General features: G+C 41.8%; 1 long non-coding RNA gene and 1 pseudogene across 1 annotated transcript; both read left to right on the plus strand.

The window, feature by feature from the left end:
* Nucleotides 1-2,342: 2,342 nt before the first annotated feature.
* On the plus strand, nucleotides 2,343-12,442 carry LOC140586461 (uncharacterized). The gene is made up of 3 exons (XR_011988277.1): nucleotides 2,343-2,641; nucleotides 3,597-8,147; nucleotides 11,566-12,442. It is a non-coding gene; the product is annotated as an uncharacterized lncRNA (long non-coding RNA).
* LOC140586462 (U2 spliceosomal RNA) lies at nucleotides 7,351-7,583 on the plus strand (annotated as a pseudogene).
* Nucleotides 12,443-17,768: the final 5,326 nt, after the last annotated feature.

Consider the following 17,768-nt stretch of genomic DNA (forward strand, 5'->3'; position numbering starts at 1 on the left):
GTACGCGTAATTGGACAGCTGCAAGTTAAGCAATCTGTCTGATTTTACATTGAAGTAGGCATGGACGCAGGAGAGACCTGTGAATAAGCTTAAAGTATACATAAAATATGATAAAATAATACATATTTTTAAACATTTAACTGGATAACGACAGCTTCACAGTACTTATATAACCCTGCACAATTTCGAATATCATCACAGCTCCCTGAAAATTAACAGCTATCATTATAGTACAAATAAGCAGTTATCCAGACATCCCGACTCTCCGGGAAGTTCCGGGAGTCTCCCACATATTGACAGCGACTCCCTGATACCCGCAAATTGAATAAAATATCCCGGAAAGAAGAGGAAGTAAACAAGAGCATGCACGCGAGACAGTAGTGTGTGCATCGCGCACTCGAGAGACGCGCGCGTACGACGGAATGAGCGAGAGAAAGAGAGAACGTGCATATATGTGTGGATCCCTGCGTGTGTGCCTGTAGCCCGTGCTAGACAGACAGCATCCTGATTGGTTTACTTAGCAAATTAAGCCATTCAGATTTCAATGTGGGCGGGCTTCTATTTAACTTCTCGAGGACCGAAGTTATCGGTTCAGTGGAGCATCATGACAGACGGAGAGTGCCCCAAAAAACGGAAGTATAAAACGCATTTCACTTCAGAAAGTGTATCCATGTTTAATAAGGATGAAAATAATGACAGTGTTGCGTGCTGTACTGTTAGCAACAGTGATTTCAGCATTGCTCATGACGGTTTAAACGACTGTAAAATGCATGTTGAGGTGAGTTTAACAAGTGTCATTTCATGTGCTGTATTATTCAGGTCTACACTAGTTAGATACTTGGTTAGTTGCCAATGCTGTCATGAAAGACTCCTTGAACACTTTTGTAACGTAGCAATGGAATATAATTAAGGAATTTGCATAAATGGTAAAATAATCTACTTATATTATTGTCAAAATAATACATAATATTGACCTTCGTAATTTAGTGCGCTGACTAGAGGAAATTAATGAAGAAATTAAACTGTGAAATCAAGTTTATTGGAGTTACATCTCACTCCTTGTCGGGCGGTTGGGGGCACCTCACTGAACTGAGTTTTTGCAGGTTGGGATGTCTGAATTATTCTACCTTAGGGAAGGGAGGGGGTCCTGGCTGTGAAAGTTGGGGGGCGGCGGCAGACGATCTCAGAGGCAAACTGCTGTCCACCCAAAAATGCAGGCCCCTCATGTAAGATCACATCCACCCAAATGTTCCAACCCCAGAGGCAAGCTGCTTTCAACTCAACCCCCTGACCCCAGAGGTAAGCTCACTTCCACCCAAAGACCCTGATCACAGAAGTAAGCTGACATTCACCCAAACCCCCAGCCCCCAGAAGGAAGCAGCCATCTATCTAAACGACCTACCCCCAGAGGTAAGTTGACATCCATCCAACTGCCTTGATCCTAGGCGAAAGCTGCCCCGGTACGTCTAGGTGGTGACACTCCATCCTACAGGGTTCACGTGATGCACTTTCTTGAAGCACACAGAGGACACTTCGGGTTTTAGGTAAGTGTGCTTTGTTTTTCTGTGTGTGTGTTTTATTTGGTATGGATTTTATTTAATGGCACGTAAAGATTTTATTGAGCACTGTTTTGGTTGATCACTGTAGCACTTATTCATCAATATTAACATTATTAACATTTATTAGCATTTTATTTGATCTGTTGTGCTGTTTATTGTGCGATTAACCTATTTCATTCCCAAGCTTACTGATTTTATGTGTTTTGGGAAGGTGTATGATGCCGTTTTAGCCCGACCCTTGTGCAGAGTAGGGCTGCACGATATTGGAAAAAAATTACATTGCGATATTTTTTTCCAAACGATATATATTGCGATATTGAGAGCCATCAATCCAGGCTAAAGTCAATAATTACCAATAATTACATATTAATAATTTCACTAATAAGCAAGCTTCATTACAAGTGACAAAAAGGTTACTTAATATTTTATTCCAAAATTCGAACATTTCTGTAAACACAAAAGCAGAACACATTTTTAAATAAAACAGCAGCTTTACACCAACCCCCCTGATTGATTTACAACAATATAACTTAAAATAAATATATTTTTTATAAAACAACTTATAAGCATTTTGGTTCACAATCTTTTAAGTCAACTTTTCTTAGCCAAAGTGCCAAAGTAAAACAGTGTTGGTGTTGGTCATCATAATCATGGCTAAATATATGAAATAAACAAAATGAAATAAAATTTTTATATATTTTGTATTAAATCTTCTAAACAGATTAGAGAACATATTCCTGTAAACAGAAAAGCTGAACACATTTAAACAGCAGCTTTGCAACACCAACCCCCCTGATTGGTTCATAACATAACTTAAATATATATTTTTTTATTTGCTTTGCTAACTCAAGGTTTTCAGCTAAGAATACAAGTCTATCAACTAGAGGTCGACCGATATATCGGGCCGATATTTAGCATTTTTTAATGTATCCGCATCGGCCGATATCCGAGTGCACTACGCCGATTTTCAGACAGGCACGTCTGCGGGCAGCCCAGTGTTATTGTTGCTGTGGAACACGTGACCCATGCTGCCTTGTGCAGGGCCACAGCCAGAAGTTTTGGAAGAGTCCTGGGATAAAACGGTAAGGCTTAAATTCTGATCTTTCAATGACCTGTTTATTTAAGTAGTTTGCTATGAAATGTTGCTTTAAAAGAAAACGCGAATTACGCTATTGGGAACTGGGGTAATGATAATGAGCCTTCAACCAACTGTAGCTTACAGGTAACATTAAGGATCATTGATTCTAATAGAGTTCGTTTTGTGCGCTTATTGGTGGGCTCACAGACGTTTTTTAATCGTTAAAAATCATTTTAGTTGTTAACATTTTAATTATTACCATATCTGCCCGATGTTATCAGTTACGTTTTTTTTCTTGTGTCGGAGAGTTTCACTCTGTGAGTGTGTGGGGCGGAGCAGGCAGCTCTCAAATACTGCAGCGTGTGTGAGAGTTGCGTTACTCTGCCCTGATCACAGACAGCGCCGTCCTCGGGAGACACAGAGCTGCTAAGAACAATGCATGGCGGAGAAAAGTGTTTGTTCGAAAGCCTGGTTACCATTTACTTGAGCTGATGCTGACAATGGTCCTTCTGTGCAACTTTTTTTCATTTGAGACCGGAGATTCAAACAATTTGTCAGACGTCTAGATAAAAAGTGCATGACTTTGCGCAGTTAGTTTCCTCATTAAACATGTCTGTCCTTTATACGGGCTTATACGTAGACAACGTCACAATCACTAGGGGCTTATGTTGTCCTTGCATACAAGGCTGTGCAATACGACAGTTATTTTATTTTATTTTCCGGGATCACTAGATTCTGATTGTGAATTTGGCTTTAAGCTATCTGTCTGCTAACAACAGAAACAACATGTTAGTGTACACTACTCATCATACCATGATGCACTTAGTGTTTTTTTTTTCTTCAAAATGTATTAGAGTGTAATTGTTTTAATGTGCATGGAATACTGGAATTGTAGAATGAATTGAAGATGAAGGTACTATAATAAAAATTCTAACCTTGCATTTATTCTTCTGTTTTAGTAATTGCTGTCTGATGGCTGAACAAAAATCTAATCCTGTATGGCAGCATTTCACAAAGCCAACACCAGGAAAAGCCAGGTGCAATATCTGCAGCAGACTGGTGAGCTTGGGAGCTGAAGAATGAGTTTGCTGCTAAAGAGATTCTGATGCTGCTATCTTTATTGTTTATAAGTTTAAGTTGTTTATAAGTTGTATTGTGTTTTTGTTATTTAAGTTTATATTTAAATTTACACAAGTCAGTATTCAGTAAATGCTAAGTTGAGAAATTTTGTGTATCGTTTGTTATTATTAATGTGATATTTTATCATGCAAATAGAGGGGAAAACGTCCAATTTTCGGCCAAAAAATATCGGCAGCATATAATGGCCATCGGCTGACCCTGACTCCTAAATATCGGCATCGGCTATTGAAAAACCCATATCGGTCGACCTCTACTATCAACCTTTGCAGGCTTGAGACAGGTTCGTTGGCAAGTGACGATGTTGCCACTAGTACTGAAAAGTCTCTCTGACGGCGAGCTTGTCGCAGGAATACACAGGTTTTTGCGGGCAAGTCTGGCGAGATGAGGAAAGCTTAGTTTGTGTACTTTCCACCATGCAAGTGGATCCTCCTCTTTGTCTATTGGAGGTGTTAGCAGGTAAGTGTTTAGCTCTGCTTCCAAAGCATCCTTTAGGGTCAGAGAGGAATCACCCTTTGCTTCAGTTTCTCTCTGTTTAAAGAAGCTTCCCAATGACTTCTTTGCTTTCTTTGCCTGGGGTGCACTGGTAACGTTGGGCTCCACGTCAGTGCTGCAGCTTGATTTCTCCTGGCATTCCATCATCTGTGATACCACTCTGGCCTTAACTTGGGTCTTCTTGTCTGCACTGATGAAGTCTATCTTGAACCGGGGGTCCAAAAAATATGCCATATCTAGCAGCTTCTGAGTATCATCATCTTCGTATTTCTCATTGAGGTAGTCCAGCATCTTCATCTTTATGTTCTTGGTCAGGTCTGTGTCTTCCTCTCGCATTTCCAGTAGTGAAGTGTTGAAGAGCTGAAGAACTGGCTTTACAAAGGAGACACTGACGTATTCATCGCCTGAAAGTGCATCGGTGAAATCCAGCATTGGGCCCAGTGACTTGCTTACAGACTCCAGCACATCTATATCTTGCCAGGTTGGAATTAGATGCCGCAGCTTCTTGTCTGCAGACAGGACCTGAGTTAAAGCCTGCTGCTGCTCTAATATCCTGCTGATCATCATCTGTCTGGAACCCCATCTTGTTTGGCATTCTGAGATGAGACAATGTGATGGTAGATTGAGTTCCTTCTGGACTTTTGCCAGGGCATCGCTGGCCTTCCAGCTGTGAGAGAAGTGGCTCACCAGCTTCTTGCAGACTCCTGTAGCACGATCATTGCGGCCATCCTTTTTCACTGCATTTTCTAAGCGGAGAAAACAAACAAAACATTGCGAACTTTAATTATTGAAGCACACTGTTTTATTTCAAACAATAAATGAAGAGCTCTTTTCCAAAACGCGATAAACGGCAATAATAATTTCCTTGTTTAAAATGTACTGCAAGATGCAGTTTCTTTCCAAACCCCAATAAGCACCGAACTTAATTTTAGCCTAGTGAACGTTCTCGCAATCCAACGTGGCTGCGCTCCTAACAGATGTTTGTTCATTAGGCTATAATTCCTCAAAATAAGTAAAAAAATCTTATTCTTTCTCTCTCTCTCTCTCTAAGTTTTCGGTGCTGATGCAGGACGCGTTCATGTAAACGGCACCTAAAAGCTGTCACAAAGAACCAGCAAAAGTAATGATTAGGAATATGTAAAATATTGCAATGAGACATTTTAATTGTTTATTAATAACTGCGAACATGAAAAATAAAAGACAAAAGACTTTTAAAAAAAGACAACCATCAATTTTTGGGAAAAATGGATGGATTTATAGCGTTTTGAAAAGAAAAAAAAATTACTTTGAATTTTTCAACAACAATATAGTTGTTTGATTTAATAATCATTATTCAACATGTTCAGACTAAGCAAAAAACATTTTAACAGGATAAATTGAATATTCACAAAATGTGTGGGTCTAGGTAAAACAATTAATTTCCCTGAAAACTATTGAAATGGAGTTATCGCATTTTGGAAAAGAGCTCCTCAAATGTGCTCATAAAACTATTTTTTGTTTAAAATTAAATGTTTAGTGTCTGTATTTTTTCTTACGTTTTAAAGCTCTACGTACACACATGCAACAAATTCATTTTACAAGTTTTGTCAGGTTCAGGACAGGTTATTAAGTAAAACAGCTGAGTAAAAATGTATTTTTATTTTGGATAAAGATCATGGTCATTACTCACCAACTGCAAGATGCAGTCTGTGGCCGAAGCACTGTAGCCTGGTCCACTTGTTCAGATCGGCAGCTTTCACCATGTTCGCTGCATTATCTGTTGTTATTCAGACTTGACATGTCTCATCTAAGCCCCAAGCGGACACCGCTTCTCTCAGGGCCTCTGCGACATTCTCGGCTGTATGACTTTCCGGGAAAAATGCCGTCTGCAAACAGCGACTTTTTAGCTCGAAGTCCTCTGCGATGAAATGGACCGTCAGACTCATGTAGGGCTCCGTTGTCCTGCTGGACCACAAGTCTGTTGTAGTTGCATAGTATTCCACGTGCGACAGTTCTGCTTCAATCTTAGATTTGCATTTTTCATACAGCTCTTTTATCGCAACTTGGGAAAAATATGTGCGGGATGGTATAACATACCGCCTGTCAAGCGTTCGGATCATTTTCTTAAATCCCTCTTTGGCGACGGTATTTAATGGCAACATATCTTTAGCGATATGAAACGTTATTGCGTCTGTTATTTCTTTCTGTCATTGAGAGCCTTTCTGGTAAGGTGTCACACTGGCAAAGGCATCACAAACATTTGTTTGTTTTGGTTGACATCCAGATTTGGCTTTGTATTCGTTGTAAAGAGCTTTGTGGTGCCGTTTTAAGTGATCAGACAAATTGGTGGTGTTTCCATGTTTTGTGGCCACAACTTTATGACACTCCATGCAAAGTACCTCTTTTTGGTCAACATCCTCCTTTTTGTAGCCGAAATAGTCCCAAATAGATGATTTCGACTTTCTTTTTGGTACGAAATAATTTTTTTGCGGCGGATCCTCTTCGTCGCGCATTTTTAGCAGTGAATGTTGGCTGTGAGCGGTGAGCAGCGACACAGCGAACCAATCACTGTGCAGGCACGCGGAACGTGCATGTCACCCCAGCAACAAGCCATACAACAAACTCGTGTTTACTGTGTGCTACCGTTCTCTTAATACACAATGGGCTTCTACCCTTCACATCGTATGTTCCGGCGATGTGACTATCGCTCACGCGCACATCGCGATGTCGATGTCAAAACAGAATATCGTTCAGCCCTAGTGCAGAGCTTGGAAGTCTGCGGATGTGTTCCTTTTTAACCCTCTGGAGTCTTGGGGTAGGGGACACACTTTCACTAACTGGGGCATGCTCACACATTTCATTCAATATCATAAACTTAATTCCTGGCAAATAAATTATTTCTTATATATTTGGTTTGGTAACAAACTCATCTTAATCTTAGTGTACTTTAGATTTATGTGAAGTTTGTAATTTGACATTCAAAGTATAGACATTGCAAAATGCACTTTGGAACACTCTGTGGGTGTTTGTTTAATATTATCTTTGAAAGTCTTATTGTACTGTGTTGGCATGATTTGCATAGTGTGGGAATGTTTCAGCCTTATAGATTGTGATTATGTGTTAATGTAAGTAGTACAAGCATAATATTTATTATTCATGTATTTGAGCTGATTTACATTTTGTTTTGGTATGAAAAGGTTATTTTGATACGTCCCCCATGGAGGGGACCACATATTAAACGGATTTTTGGAACAGGGAGCCGGAAGTGGGGCTTGCCCCGTCTGCTACAGGCATCGACCCGGTATTGCAGTGCTTCCGGGAACGGTGCACCTCTACTGCCCCCTGTTGTTGAAAGGCAGAACTGACTGACTGAATGGGTGACTAATAGACTGAGTGCCTCTGGATGGCCAACTAATTAGCCGCATGTGGTGCGAGGGAGGGGCCCTGTCCGTGCGCGGCCCCAATTTCCCGCCTTTTTTCTTTTTTTTAAAGTAAGGTGACACGCTGTCGTTTGTGCGGTGGGCAGCTGTGCTGAGGTAAGGCATGACTTCATCTTTGCCTTTTGAATTTTCCCTCATGTTTGTTTAAATGATTGCTGTTTTTTGAGAGGACAGGAGGACAGGGAGGACGCCGGTGACTGCGACGCCCCTGGGCATTCTACTCTGCGCGGGGGCGTCACGGAGGCCCGGCTAACGGCGACCCGCTAAGCGGCAGCCCCATATCGACTCGGGTCTCTCTTCGGTTTCTTCTCTTTTCTGGATTGGAAAAGACAAGAGCAAAAGTGGAAGAGTTGACGAAATGGCGTCGGATGGCGTAGCTTATAGCGGTGGGGCGTAAAGACCTTGCATTCCAGAGCATCCCTGCGCATATGAGAGTCTGCTCCATACATCTCCGTTCAGGTAAGTCAAGTTCCGGTGTGATCACTAGACTCCATTCCTGTGTTTGTCCCTAAAGAGAACAGCCAGGATAGGAAATGCTGGAAACCCATCCCGACTGGAGTCCATCCCTTCCCGGTGACACAGTAACCCAAAAGTGTTTGTGAGTGTGGTTTATGTCAGATTAGGAGAGCTGAAATGAACCTTTTGTTGGATGATAGTCGGCGACCAAAACAAGAGCTAGATCACAGAAAAGTGTTTCAAAAGCGACAGCGTCAAAGTGAAATGCAACGCTGGATGGAAGTTTTCTAGTACTGATGAAGGATGTAGAATCGGAATCCAGATATGTTTCCATACAAGGAATTTGCCTTGGTGGTGCTTTTACATGACATTACAAAGAACATAAGAACATAAGAAATTTACAAACGAGAGGAGGCCATTCGGCCCATCAAGCTCGTTTGGGGAGAACTTAACTAATAGCTCAGAGTTGTTAAAATTTTATCTAGCTCTGATTTAAAGGAACCCAGGGTTTTAGCTTCCGCTACACTAGCAGGAAGACTATTCCATACTCTAACTACACGCTGTGTAAAGAAGTGCTTCCTCAAATTTTTCTCCCGCTAATTTCCACTTATGGCCACGAGTTCTAGTATTTAGACTAATATTGAAATAGTCATTTGGCTGAAGAGCATCCAGACCCGTTAGAATCTTATAGACCTGAATCATATCCCCCCTTAGTCTCCTTTGCTCAAGGCTAAACAGATTGAGTTCCGCTAACCTCTCCTCATAAGACATTCCTCTAAGACCAGGAATCATTCTCGTAGCTCTTCGTTGCACCTTTTCTAAGGCAGCAATGTCCTTCTTGAGGTATGGTGACCTAACCTGCACACAGTATTCTAGGTGGTGTCTTACCAAGGAATTATATGAGTGTATCATCACCTCCCTTGACTTAAACTCCACACACCTAGAGATATAACCCAACATTCTGTTGGCCTTTTTTATTGCTTCCCCACACTGGCGAGAGTTACCCACATTTAGCAAAGACATATGCAGAAAGGTAATAAACAATAGACTGGCAATTGGGTAATATGATAATTATATGATAATTAAGTTTATTAATGGTAGTAATGATGGTATTATGATATTTATATATGTGTGTGTACATAGTAATCATTGTAGTATGAATATAAACTATATAAATGGTATAATAATTTAAAGGGCTCTTAAATGGTGCCATTATTAAGTAGCAGCCAAGTCAACTATATGTGCAAGAGTGCAATATGTATACAGAATTTGCAGTATGTGTGCATAATGTGCAAAAGTGCAGAATATAATCATAGAGGAAGTTTATCAGTTGTTCACTGGTTATGCTGGTGGATATTTCACTGCAGCTGACGATTAATTGAACGTCCATTCAGAGACTGGTTTGGTTAATGAGAGAGACTACCTGAGGGGAGAAGCTCTTGGGGGTCTTGGTTCTGATTGCCATGAGTCTTCTCATGGAGGGTAAGGCTTGAAAGATGTGGTGAGCAGGGTGAGATGGGTCCTCAAAGATTTTGTATGCCCGTTTCCTGGTTCTGGTGATGTAAAGTGTCTGGAGGGTAAGCAGGTTACTGCCGATTATTCGCTCTGCTGAGTGGATGATGTGTTGCAGTCTGGCCTTGTCTCGTTCAGTGGCTGATCCAAACCAGGCTGTGATGGAGGAGGTGACGATGGACTCAATGATTGTAGCGTAAAACTGGGCCATCGTGGTTATAACATGTTATTTTGGATCAGGCACGGACAGTTGTGAGAGTTCATTCCGCATTAGCTCCGATAGAATAGTATTAAATGCAAAGCTAAAGTCCACAAACAGAATCCTAACATATGTCTCAGGGCACTCCAAAAGTCGGAGTAAGAAATGGAGTCCAGTGTTAACTGCATCGTCCACAGGTCTGTTGGTTCTGTAGGCAGACTGTAGCCTGGGGTCAAGCGATAGGTCTGTGATGGTTTTAAGGTATGACAGCACAAGTCTCTCAAAAGCCTTCATTACCACCGATGTGAGAGCCACCAGTCTGTAGTCACTGACTGGTTCAGTGACTGGTTGAAAATATCTGTGAAGACAGGTGACTATTGATCTGCACAGTGCTTCAGAGTGGCTGGGGAGACAGAGTCTGAACCAGGAGCTTTCCTTGTATTCTGGCTACTGAAGATCTTGTTTACATCTCTGTCGTTGATTCTCCTGGGGAGGTGGCTGGACGTGGGGGGGGTGAGCTGGGTATAGTGTGGGCGAGGTGTGAAGGTACCCAGGTGTGAAGAAGGCCATTGAAAAGGTGAGGGCTGTATGATGCGCGAATGTGGCTTTTCAAACCCGCAGTAGAATTTGAACAGGTTTTTGTCACCACTCCTGTAAGCTTCATCTTTTGTTTTAGGAAGCTGCCTGAGTTCAGTTGTAAACCATGGTTCGTCGTTATTATAGCTGACAACAGACTATTTGGGAATGCGAGAGTCCTCGCAGAAGCTTATGTGCCATGTTACAGTGTCCGTGTATTCATCCACGCTGTTAGTAGCAGTTTTGAAAACATTCCAGTCTGTCGAGTCAAAGCATGATTTTAATTGCTCTACTGCTCCACATGTTCAGTGTTTCACTCTAGTAACAACAGGTTTAGCAGTTTTCAGATTTTGTCTGTATGCTGGAATTAGATGAATTGTTGCATGGTCAGAGTTTCCTAGTGCAGCACCAGTCATTTTCTGTCATTAAAATGTGACGTCTTTTCAGTTAGCTATTTATTTATTTTGGCTTTTTCTTATTATTATGTGTTCATTGTAATTGATTAATAAAATTATTTATTTTCATTATTATTTCTTTTACTTATCTTTGAAATGTGATTTTGACATTTTAATTTGATTGTATCCTTGTCTTTGTAAAGCACTTTGAATTGCCTTGTGCCCGAATTGTGCTATATAAATAAACATGCTTAAAATCTTTGATGATGACAATGTGCCCAGCCGGCTGTGAACTGTTCTTCGCTTTCTCCATCTTTGCATTTCTTGCATTGTGAAGATCTGCGAGCTGTTTAATTTTAGTGACCACTCCTTTTCAGGATTATGTAGTATATGTTTAACATTACTTCAAAGTGTGGAAGGGAAATTTAAAGTGATGGTAGGCCAGGGTTGGGAGGCATTGTGGGATTGTTCTTGTGTCTCAGGTTTTGTTGTTTTGGGGATGGTGCCGTGTGTCCTTGCCTCACAGCCACCTGCACGGAACCAGCTTTGCAGGCCACAGATCTTGGAGAACTGGGCTAAAGGGAACATCGCCGGGGGGAGAAAGGGGACCTGCAGGAAGCCTTGAAATGTAGCTGCTATACTATGCTAGACGCAGTTTGTTGTATGGTAGCATTTGAACACACAAGCAAGTTATGTACCCATAAGGGTTGTATATGTTTACGCTGAAGTCTTTATTTAGGTATGTTGGAGCACGGCGTCTCCACCGGGTCCGTGGATGAGAAGAGATTCACAGCTGACACGGGGAGAAGTTGCAAATCACCGGTTTATTGTCTGACAGATTGCAATCCGGGAGCGGCCATCTGACATACATTCAGCATGTACAGGAGGAGGCTCTGCCATATGTATCAGCTGTATCCCTTTTAAAGCCCTTTGGGCATCTCCCCCCCTTTCTCGGTACCTTCCGTGTACGTGACAACCATATGTGTGATTCTAGCCGGCTCGTACTGTTCTTGGCCTTCTGGAAGGCTAAAAGATAAGTAGGGGCCGCTGATGTTCTCTGTCGCCCCCCTATCTGTTCCGATTAGGTAGCCTTGACTTGCCGGCGCGCCAGTCAGTTCTTGTTTTGATTAGTTACAGCCTTATAGAATCATTCCCTTTATTTTATTAATTATTCCCTCAATTAATATAGGGTTGGGGTTTCCCTTACTGATAACATTGTGAGCCATGCCAGCCATGGACACCGAAGGGGGGGTTGCACCTTTTTGCTGGGTTGGGAGTGGAATTTCCCTAATGTTTAGGGTTTTTGCCCTCCTTCCTAGGCTGGATAGACAGGATTATGTGTGGGACTCATAGGAGGCCTAGGCCTAACGAGGATTGGAAACTGAACATCCTTGAAGTAGACCAATAGAGGTGGCGTATTATGTTTGTTGTATGTTCGAAACCTGGTTTGCAGATGTTTGGTAACCAATCAGGACTTAGAAGTCCATATAGGGGAATTCGTCTTATAGTATATTAACCTGCTGATTTCTGGGTGCGGGGTGCATTGCGCATTGTCCCCGAGTGTGGTTGGAACACTACGCTGGATTGCTGAATAAAGAAGAAAATTTTGCTCATTACATGCGAGGCCTGGAGTTTGATTCAAGTGTGACAGAGTGAGAGTGATTATAGAGGATTATAGAGTCATAGTTGTTTGGGTTAATTCTGAGTACCACAAAAGTTTACAAGCCCTATTTTGGCAAGAGCTAATCCTAATCATTTTCATCCTTGCCGTTTAAATCACTCATGAATAGATGTGTTTGTGAGAAATTGATCTGTTTTAAGCATTTTCAATTTAAATAAATACTGCAATACTACTACGAGATATCTAACAACATACGATGCAACATTCAACAGGGGGTAGTGAAGTGATTCATGGCTGATCAAAGTGCCAATTCAATGTGGGGCAGTGATTAGCATGTGGAGAATGCTGCAGCAGTATTACAAAATCATAAGAACATAAGAAATTTACAAACGAGAGGAGGCCATTCGGCCCATCAAGCTCGTTTGGGGAGAACTTAGCTAATAGCTCAGAGTTGTTAAAATCTTATCTAGCTCTGATTTAAAGGAACCCATGGTTTTAGCTTCCACTACAATAGCAGGAAGACTATTCCATATTCTGACTACACGCTGTGTAAAGAAGTGCTTCCTCAAATTTGTTTTAAAATGTTCTCCCGCTAATTTCCACTTATGGCCACGAGTTCTAGTATTTAGACTAATATTGAAATAGTCATTTGGCTGAACAGCATCCAGACCCATTAGAATCTTATAGACCTGAATCATATCCCCCCTTAGTCTCCTTTGCTCAAGACTGAACAGATTCAGTTCCGCTAACCTCTCCTCGTAAGACATTCCTCTAAGACCAGGAATCATTCTCGTAGCTCTTCGTTGCACCTTTTCTAAGGCAGTAATGTCCTTCTTGAGGTATGGTGACCAAACCTGCACACAGTATTCTAGGTGGGGGTAGTGATAAAAATATATTATTTATTAATAAGTATATATAATCAGTACACAAAGTATAAGTATATAAATATAAGCATATAAAGTATACACTCACCTAAAGGATTATTAGGAACACCTGTTCAATTTCTCATTAATGCAATTATCTAATCAACCAATCACATGGCAGTTGTTTCAATGCATTTAGGGGTGTGGTCCTGGTCAAGACAATCTCCTGAACTCCAAACTGAATGTCAGAATGGGAAAGAAAGGTGATTTAATCAATTTTGAGCGTGGCATGGTTGTTGGTGCCAGACGGGCCGGTCTGAGTATTTCACAATCTGCTCATTTCACAATCTGCTCAGTTACTGGGATTTTCACGCACAACCATTTCTAGGGTTTACAAAGAATGGTGTGAAAAGGGAAAAACATCCAGTATGCGGCAGTCCCGTGGGCGAAAATGCCTTGTTGATGCTAGAGGTCAGAGGAGAATGGGCCGACTGATTCAAGCTGATAGAAGAGCAACTTTGACTGAAATAACCACTCGTTACAACCGAGGAATGCAGCAAAGCATTTGTGAAGCCACAACACGCACAACCTTGAGGCGGATGGGCTACAACAGCAGAAGACCCCACTGGGTACCACTCATCTCCACTACAAATAGGAAAAGAGGCTACAATTTGCACAAGCTCACCAAAATTGGACAGTTGAAGACTGGAAAAATGTTGCCTGGTCTGATGAGTCTCGATTTCTGTTGAGACATTCAAATGGTAGAGTAAACAGAATGAGAACATGGATCCATCATGCCTTGTTACCACTGTGCCAGCTGGTGGTGGTGGTGTAATGGTGTGGGGGATGTTTTCTTGGTACACTTTAGGCCCCTTAGTGCCAATTGGGCATCGTTTAAATGCCACGGCCTACCTGAGCATTGTTTCTGACCATGTCCATCCCTTTATGACCACCATGTACCCATCCTCTGATGGCTACTTCCAGCAGGATAATGCACCATGTCACAAAGCTCGAATCATTTCAAATTGGTTTCTTGAACATGACAATGAGTTCACTGTACTTAAATGGCCCCCACAGTCACCAGATCTCAACCCAATAGAGCATCTTTGGGATGTGGTGGAACGGGAGCTTCGTGCCCTGGATGTGCATCCCACAAAACTCCATCAACTGCAAGATGCTATCCTATCAATATGGGCCAACATTTCTAAAGAATGCTTTCGGCACCTTGTTGAATCAATGCCACGTAGAATTAAGGCAGTTCTGAAGGCGAAAGGGGGTCAAACACCGTATTAGTATGGTGTTCCTAATAATCCTTTAGGTGAGTGTATAAGTACATAAAGTATAAGTATATAAAGTTTAAGTATATAAAGTATATAAGTCTTAAGTATAAAAATGATATAAGTATAAAAAGTTTAAGGGCTCAGAGGACCGCTTCTCCTACTCATCAGAGTGGATCTGGTGCCTGAACTTCTTTTTCAGAGCCTTTGATTTTTTTATTTTTTTTTTTTCTCTTTTCCCTTTCCTTTTTTCTTTCTTTTTTAAATTCCCCACCACCACCCCCCCTCTTCGGAGGACAACTTTATTTTACACTAAATTCAAGAGCAAAGAGTGTGGCTGCTCCGAACTCACCTGTCCCGTGGAGGAAAGGAAAAAAAAAAAAAAAAACGGGGGATACAGAAACAACAATCGTAACGAGAACAGACATTAATCACCATGGGGAGAGAAAAGAAAAAAAAAAAAAGGAAACAGAGGTACACAGGAAAAATAAAACTAATAATGTAGGTGGGACGGAGAAAATGAAGTGTAGGGGAATACAGAATACAAACAACCATAAGAAAAATAACACTCATTACAAGGACATCAAACAACAAACATTATAACATCAGTAATAATAATTATAATTAATAATGTGACAAATAGGTATTATATATATATATATATATATATATATATATATATATATATATGTAGCATACACACACTTGATCCTACCCTTATACATGTATATTTCAATTCCTATGTCTATAACACACGCTAAAAAGTAACAATAATAATGATACTGATCGCTCAACCATTCTTATATGTATGTGTAAGTGTAGGTGTGAACTGATTTGTCATTGGATGTGCTGGCATATGATGCCGTCGGGGGAAGCGACAGCACCCCACCCCCCCACAAGGCCGAAGGCGAAGGCAGGAGAAACCAGGCAACCGAGGCCACCCTGCCGCCCCCCCAGCACAAGGGCCCACGGCCATGTGCCCCGGAGATAACCACCCGCCCAACCCAGGAAGCAGCCCGCGAGGGACTAAAGGGGCGCCAACCCCCGTACAGGGAGGCCCGCAGAGGGAGGACGGGCGGCGAGCCCCCCCGCCCAGCCCAAACCGAACCCCCCAATCCGCCTAGAAGGCCCCCAGTGTCCCAAGATCCCCCGGATTGCCCGCCAGGGCCCCACCACGGCGCAGCAGAGCCAAGCACCACCCGGCCCGCGGCCCAAGAGAGGAGGCCGCCCACACCCGCCAGAGCCTTTGATAAGATGGAAGTAATGTCCTCTTGAGGCCATGGGCGTCCCCTGTGTCAGCCCCTCCTTGGCACTGGCGTCCCACCTGGCGATCTCAGCACCGGGTGCAGTTTAATGCGGGGCAGCTCCGCCAGGACATCCACCATGTTGGGGCCTTTGGTGGGTCCTGCGCCACTTCCCTGACGATGACTCTGCTTGGGGCCCTGGATACTAGCAGGTGGAGGAGGACGAGGTGGCGGTGGAGGATGAGGAGGAGGAGGAGGGGGCGGGAAACAGCTTGGAGCTGAAGTGGGGACTACAAAAGGAGTCCCAGTGGTCTCCGAACTACTCCGGGATATATATGGGTCAGTCAGGGCACCAGCAAGCATGGAGATCTCGGACCGGAACCTTGTCTTCGAGGGCTGCAATCTTTTTCCAAACTGCCGCCCACTCGGACCCTGCCTCTGCTGCAACAGCAGCATGCTGGAGATCCCCGTGTCCACTGGGGAGGTGGATGCCGTTGCAACACTTGAGGATTTCTTCACAAAGCGCTGGGAAAGAAAAAATCTCCAGTTGCAAAAAACTTGTTACATTGCGCAGTTCAACGCAGAGGGAGCGACTCTGTGAAACAAGCGATCTTCCTTGGCCGAAAAAATACTGAATTCGGAACGGAATCAAATCCAAAAAAAACAGTCTGCACACAAAGTACAGAGAGTTAGATGTCTTACTTAAACATCACACAAAATTATATTTTTTTCCATCATCCATTAACATACAGCGCAATCTCAGATTCACATTAGGCCATACACAGATTTCCTGAATAACATTAATATACACATATACATGTATATACTTATATATGCACATTATAAACATTTCAACCTGCAATGGTACTAACAGGGTGGCTAAACTGAATAACACCATATCACAGTCAACGTATTCCGATCAATTAGCAAGTAGCCTTATAGGTAGCTTTAGCATTTTACATACAACTACAAAAAATGATACATTAGTAAAGAAAATAATCAACCACACAATCAGCAAAGGTTCACATTCATATCCTGACTGTTTTTCCTTCACACTAATGATCCCTATATCTATATTTTCAAACAGGTAAATTGACCTACCAGGATATCCAAAAGAGAGCACTTGCACCAAAATCTTTCTATCCACTAATTGCTGCAATTGTATGCTTAGGCCAAAAAAAATAAACAGTGCTCTAAACATTGACATCTACACAAATATATATATATGTATATATACGTTTATTTCCCTAAGTTGCCGTTGACTCTTCTTTCCGCTCTCTTTACCCGCCTTCCTCAGTCTAGAAAAACCCACCGGAAAAAAAACTCCCACCCTACCTTTCGGCACTCAGGAACGTCTTAAAGAGACAGCTGCCCACTTTGGTATACACACACTTATTGTAAGGTTCATGTCTCCCTCTTTACAAATTACGCTCTATAATAGCTTCAAAGCCTTATGGTAGCTTTATAGACCTGGCTACATTTGGTTTTGTTATTATTATTATTGGTATTAGTATTATTATTTTAAGAATGAAGCTAAATAATATAGCTAATATATCACATATGGGTTAAAATGCAGAGGACGCATTTCGTCGTTGTGTGATGTGCCAAGAATGGCACTTGATCACAAAGTTCAAATACTTTTTTACTTGCCAACATTCATAAGCAACGTTATTTTTCAGTACAGTTGAACTTTTTTTTGGGGGGGACTTTTTTATTTGAAGGACTTACTTCAAATATTGACAATAATAACAAAAATAAAGTACAAAAAAAACTGCTAAACAATAGCAAGTGCTTAAAGTGCATAAATAACAAGTGCTCAAAGTGCTAAAGAACTGAACTGCTAAACTGAAGATTAGAAGTGAAATCAAGGCCATTATCACTTATTTTTTCTTTTTTTCTGGGTTGTAAGCAAAGTCCTGCAAACTCTTTCTTTTTAA

Source organism: Paramormyrops kingsleyae, unplaced genomic scaffold (genome assembly GCF_048594095.1).
Source record: "Paramormyrops kingsleyae isolate MSU_618 unplaced genomic scaffold, PKINGS_0.4 ups65, whole genome shotgun sequence".
In the NCBI taxonomy this organism is placed as follows: domain Eukaryota; kingdom Metazoa; phylum Chordata; class Actinopteri; order Osteoglossiformes; family Mormyridae; genus Paramormyrops; species Paramormyrops kingsleyae.